The sequence below is a fragment of the Salmo salar genome, chromosome 19 (assembly GCF_965601325.2).
Source record: "Salmo salar chromosome 19, fSalSal1, whole genome shotgun sequence".
Classification (NCBI taxonomy): Eukaryota; Metazoa; Chordata; class Actinopteri; order Salmoniformes; family Salmonidae; genus Salmo; species Salmo salar.
Window position 1 is genome coordinate 5,938,396 of NC_138309.1, and position 6,581 is coordinate 5,944,976.

Genomic DNA, 6,581 nt, shown 5'->3' on the forward strand with positions numbered 1-6,581 from the left:
ATATCTTCAGTTTAATGGTACCCCCAAAGACACGACACCACCTATGTGTAAAAAAACTAAACAAACACTGAATATCCCTTTGAGCATGGTGAAGTTAGTAATTACACTTTGGATGGTGTTTCAATACACCCAGTCACTACAAAGACACAGGTGTAGACATTACAGTGAAATGCTTACTTACAAGCACTTAACCAACAATACAGTTTTAAGAAAATCCCTAAAAAAGTAAGAGATAAGAATAACAAATAATTAAAGAGCAGCAGTAAAAGTAAGAGATAAAAATAACAAATAATTAAAGAGCAGCAGTAAATAACAAAAGCGGGGCTATATACACGGGGTACTGGTACTGAGTCAATTTATCAATATACGGGTGGCACCGGTGTCGAGGTAATTTAGGTAATGATGATGTACTCTTGGACCTAGACTTGGCGCTCCAGTACCGCTTGCGTGCGGTAGCAAAGAGAACAGGCTATGACTAGGGTGGCTGGAGTCTTTGACAATTTTTAGGGCCTTCCTCTGACACCGCCTGGTATAGAGGTCCTGGATGGCAGGAAGCTTGGCCCCGGTGATGTACTAGGCCTTACGCACTACCCTCTGAGGTAGCTTGTGGTCGGAGGCAGAGCAGTTGCCATACCAGGCAGTGATGCAACCCGTCAGGATGGTCTCGATGGCGTAGCTGTAAAACCTTTTGAGGATCTGAGGACCCACGCCAAATCTTTTCAGTCTCCCGAGGGGGAATAGGTTTTGTCGTGCCCTCTTCACGACTGTCTTGGTGTGCTTGGACCATGTTAGTTTGTTGGTGATGTGGACGTCAAGGAACGTAAAGCTCTCAACCTGCTCCACTACAGCCACAATCATCTCCTTGGTCTTGATCACGTTGAGGGAGAGATTGTTGTCCTTGCGCCACACGGTCAGGTCTCTGACCTCCTCCCTATAGGCTGTCTCATCGTTGTCAGTGATCAGGCCTACCACTGTTGTGTCTTCAGCAATCTTAATGATGGTGTTGGAGTCGTGCCTGGTCGTGCAGTCATGAGTGAGCAGGGAGTACAGGAGGAGATTGAGCACGCACCCCTGAGGGGCCCCCGTGTTGAGGATCAGCGTGGCGGATGTGTTGTTACCTACCCTTACCACCTGGGGGCGACCCTTCAGGAAGTCCAGGATCCAGCTGCAGAGGGAGGTGTTTAGTCCCAGGGTCCTTAGTTTAGTGATGAGCTTTGAGGGTACTATGGTGCTGAACTCTGAGCTGTAGTCAATGAATAGCATTCTCACATAGCTGTTCCTTTTGTCCAGGTGGGATAGGGCCGTGTGGAGTCAATAGAGATTGCACACTCTTGGCTTCTCTCAACCAGTTTCATGAGGAATGCTTTTCCAACACCATTAAAGGAGTTTCCACATTTGCCTAGCACTTGTTGGCTGCTTTTTCTTCACTCTGCGGTCCAACTCATCCCGCACCATCTCAATTGGGTTGAGGTCGGGTGATTGTGGAGGCCAGATCATCTGATGCAGCACTCCATCACTCTCCTTGGTCAAATAGCCCTTACACAGCCTGGAGGTGTGTTGAGTCATTGTACTGTTGAAAAACAAATGATAGTCCCACTAAGCACAAACCAGATAGGATGGCGTATCGCTGCAGAATGCTGTGGTAGCCATGCTGGTTAAGTGTACCTTGAATTCTAAATAAATCACTGACAGTGTCACCAGCAAAGAACCCCCAAACCATCACACTTCCTCCTCCATGCTTCACGGTGGGAACCATACATCTGGAGATCATCCGTTCACCTACTCTCTGTCTCACAAAGACACGGAGGTTGGAAGCAAAAATCTCAAATTTGGACTCATCAGACTCATCAGGACAGATTTCCACCGGTCTAATGTCCATTGCTCATGTTTCTTGGCCCAAGCAAGTTTCTTATTCTTATTGGTGTCATTTAGTAGTGGTTTCTTTACAGCAATTCAACCATGAAAGCCTAATTCACGCAGTCTCCTCTGAACAGTAGATGTTGAGATGTGTCTGTTACTTGAACTCTGTGAAGCACTTATTAGGGCTGCATTTTCTGAGTCTGGTAACTCTAATGAACTTATCCTCTGCAGCAGAGGTAACTTTGAAGAAACTTTCAAAGTTCTTGAAATTTTTCTGATTGACTGACCATAATGTTTTTAAGTAATGATGGACTGTTGTTTCTCTTTGCTTGTTTGAGCTGTTCTTGCCACTTGTTCTTTTACCAAATAGGGCTATCTTCTGATTGGCTCAAATGCCAAAGAAATGTGTAAAGAAATTCCACAAATTAACTTTTAACAAGGCACACCTGTTAATTGAAATGCATTCCAGGTGACTACCTCATAAAGCTGGTTGAGAGAATGTCAAGAGTGTGCAAAGCTGTCATCAAGGTAAAGGGTGGCTACTTTGAAGAATCTCAAATTTAAAATAGATTTTGATTTATTTAACTCTTTTTTTGGTTACTACATGATTCCATATGTGTTATTTCAGTTTTGATGTCTTCACTATTATTCCACAATGTAAAAAATAGTAAAAAATTAAGGAAAACTCTTGAATGAGTACGTGTGTCCAAACTTTTGACTGGTCCTGTTAATCTTCACCAAATCAATGCACACTTTTATTGTTCCTAAAGATTTGAAAATTGCCAAAGGTATCCCCCTCTATAAATCTGGGGATCCCAGATATTTTACACATTATCACCTAATATCTGTACTAACACGTTTTACTAAAACCCTAGAAAAATTGGTGTATAAGAGAATGTTGAAACATTTAAATCAACACTTTATTCAATATGAGCACCAATATGGTTTTCGTAAAAACTACTCCACAGATATGTCTCTTTTGCAACTTGTGGATAAAATCTTTACAGTCCTGAACAACAACGAATACGCACTTGGCATTTTTTAGATTTATCCAAAGCGTTTGACACGGTTGATCATGAAATATTATTTATTGAATTGCATTATTACAGTTTTCATGATTATCCATATAATTGGCTATAACTTTATGTTTGTGATAGAGAACAATTTGTTTATACAAACATCTGTGCACCTACCAGGGCCAAGATATCCTGCCACAGGGTTCGATAATTGAACCTTTTTATTCCTAATCTATATCAATGACCTTGCTGCTGTGCATTCTACTATACTTGCCATTCTCTTTGCTGATGACAACAATTTGATTTTATCACACAATAATTTGTATTCACTAACTAATGAAGCCAACTCAGGCATGGCCAAATTATTTGAATGGTTCCAGATAAACAATTATCTTTAAATGTTAACAAATGTAACTTTATTGTATTCATTAGTAATAAAAATAAGTATTGTAAAAAAGAAAAAAAAGAGCCATAATCTTAATTGGTGATAATGAAGTGGAACATCCAGTAGATTCCTCTGAGTTCTAATTAATGAAAGTTATCCTGGAAACATCATACTTCATTTGTCTGTAGCATAGTGATGAAATCTGTTGCTATCATCAGAAAGTTTAGTGGTTTGGTTCATCGAGCTTGCTTCCTAACTATACTAAAGCTGAATTTATCCATATCTCATTCACTGTAATATTGTCTGGCCCAGTATATACTGTATGCCTCCTACCTACATAAATTACTGATCATACAAAAGACACTAGCAAGACTAGCCACCTCTAATTACCTGGCTCCATCTGCACCTTTGTTTAAGAAACTCAATATCTTGTCTAATTACAACATTAATGTGCGCCAGTGTCACAGTATCCAACGAAGGTGGTGCCCCTCCTCGGTCGGGCGGCGCTCGGCGGTCGTCGTCGCCGGCCTATTAGCTGCCACCGATTTATGTTTCTGTGTCTTTTGGTTTTGTCTGTCTATCCCGCACCTGTTTCGTGTCTGTCATTAGTGGGGGGTTATTTAGTGTGTATTTTCAGTTTGGGTTCTCGTGCGGGATTATTTTATGTCAACTCTGGACAATTGTGAGTGAGTGCTGCGCTCGTTGCTAATTATATTTACCGGGCTGCGCCCCGTGCGTCTTTTGTTTTGGGAACGTGTTTTCCCGAGTTGAATTTATGTGCACCCTGTGCCTTTCGGCTTCTTGTGTTGTTCCCGGATTTTCTATTAAAACCCACTATTACTCCGGACCTCTGTCTCCTGCACCTGACTCTGCCTCTCTACTGATCCTGGTAATCGTGACAGCCAGTTATGTACAGTTTACTTAAACCCTTCAATGGATTCTGCCACATTAATTCTGAAATCCAACTATATAACACCAGACACTGCGATAACATTGACAACCCCCACTCTTGCACCTCACAGAGTAAATTCTCTATCAGATTTACAGGTATCATCTTCTGGAATTCTTATCTTCATAATGCCAAAACATCATCATCCCTCAATAACTTCAAGCGAATACTGAGGGTCAGCCTGATGAACCAAACTACCCAGTAATCTTTTCCATATAGCCTCTCTCTCACAAACTCACATGCACACATACAGTTGAAGTCGGAAGTTTACATACACCTGAGATTGGAAACCCAAATTGGTCTACACGGACAAGTTCTGGCCTGGTTTAGATCTTAACTGACGGAAAGATATCAGTTTGTCTCTGTGAATGGTTTGTCCTCTGACAAATCAACTGTAAATTTCAGTGTTCCTCAAGGTTCTGTTTTAGGACCACTATTGTTTTCACTATATATTTTACCTCTTGGGGATGTCATTCGAAAAGATAATGTTAACATTCACTGCTATGCGGATGACACACAGCTGTTCATTTCAATGAAACATGGTGAAGCCCCAAAATTGCCCTCGTTGGAAGCCTGTGTTTCAGACATAAGGAAGTGGATGGCTGCAAACTTTCTACTTTTAAACTCGGACAAAACAGAGATGCTTATTTTAGGTCCCAAGAAACAAAGAGATCTTCTGTTGAATCTGAAAATTAATCTTGATGGTTGTACTTCAGTTGGTGCTAAATACGGCTGCTAGAATCCTGACTAGAACCAAAAAATGTGATCTTATTACTCCTCCCTACACTGGCTTCCTGTTAAGGCAAGGGCTGATTTCAAGGTTTTACTGCTAACCTACAAAGCATTACATGGGCTTGCTCCTACCTATCTTTCCAATTTGGTCCTGCCATACATATCGACATGTACGCTACTGTCACAAGACGCAGGTCTCCTAATTGTCCCTAGAATTTCTAAGCAAACAGCTGGAGGCAGGGCTTTCTCCAATAGAGCTCCATTTTTATGGAATGGTCTGCCTACCCATGTGAGAGACGCAGCGTCGGTCTCAACCTTTAAGTCTTTATTGAAGACTCATCTCTTCAGTAGGTCCTATGATTGAGTGTAGTCTGGCCCAGGAGTGTGAAGGTGAACGGAAAGGCACTGGAGCAACGAACCGCCCTTGCTGTCTCTGTCTGGCCTATTCCCCTCTCTCCACTGGGATTCTCAGCCTCTAACCCTATTACAGGTGCTGAGTCACTGGCTTACTGGTGCTCTTCCATGCTGTCCCTAGGAGGGGTGCGTCACTTGAGTGGGTTGAGTCACTGACGTGGTTTTCCTGTCTGGATTGGCGCCCCCCCCCCTTGGGTTGTGCCGTGGCGGAGATCTTTGTGGGCTATACTCGGCCTTGTCTCAGGATGGTAAGTTGGTGGTTGAAGTATTCCTCTAGTGGTGTGGGGGCTGTGCTTTGGCAAAGTGGGTGGGGTTATATCCTGCCTGTTTGGCCCTGTCCAGGGGTTATCATCGGATGGGGCCACAGTGTCTCCTGACCCCTCCTGTCTCAGCCTCCAGTATTTATGCTGCAGCAGTTTATGTGTCGGGGGGCTAGGGTCAGTCTGTTATATCTGGAGTATTTCTCCTGTCTCATCCGGTGTCCTGTGTGAATTTAAGTATGCTCTCTCTAATTCACTCTTTCTCTCTTTCTTTCTCTCTCTCGGAGGACCTGAGCCCTAGGACCATGCCTCAGGACTACCTGGCATGATGACTCCTTGTTGTCCCCAGTCCACCTGGCCTTGCTGCTGCTCCAGTTTCAACTGTTCTGCCTGCGGCTATGGAACCCTGACCTGTTCACTGTGATTACAATTATTTGACCATGCTTGTCATTTATGAACATTTGAACATTTTGGTCATGTTCTGTTATAATCTCCACCAGGCACAGCCAGAAGAGGACTGGCCACCCCTCATAGCCTGGTTCCTCATTAGCTTTCTTCCTAGGTTTTGGCCTTTCTATGGAGTTTTTCCTAGCCACCGTGCTTCTACACCTGCATTGCATGCTGTTTGGGGTTTTATGCTGGGTTTCTGTACAGCACTTTGATATATCAGCTGATGTAAGAAGGGCTATATAAATACTTTTGATTTGATTTGACCTTAGCCAAATACATTTAAACTCAGTTTTTCACAATTCCTGACATTTAATCCTAGTAAAAATTCCCTGTCTTAGGTCAGATAGGATCACTTTATTTTAAATTCCCACAAAACGTTGGGTGAATTATGGCCCATTCCTCCTGACAGAGCTGGTGTAACTGAGTCAGGTTTGTAGGCCTCCTTGCTCGCACACACTTTTTCAGTTCTGCCCACACATTTTCTACAGGATTGAGGTCAGGGCTTTGTGATGGCC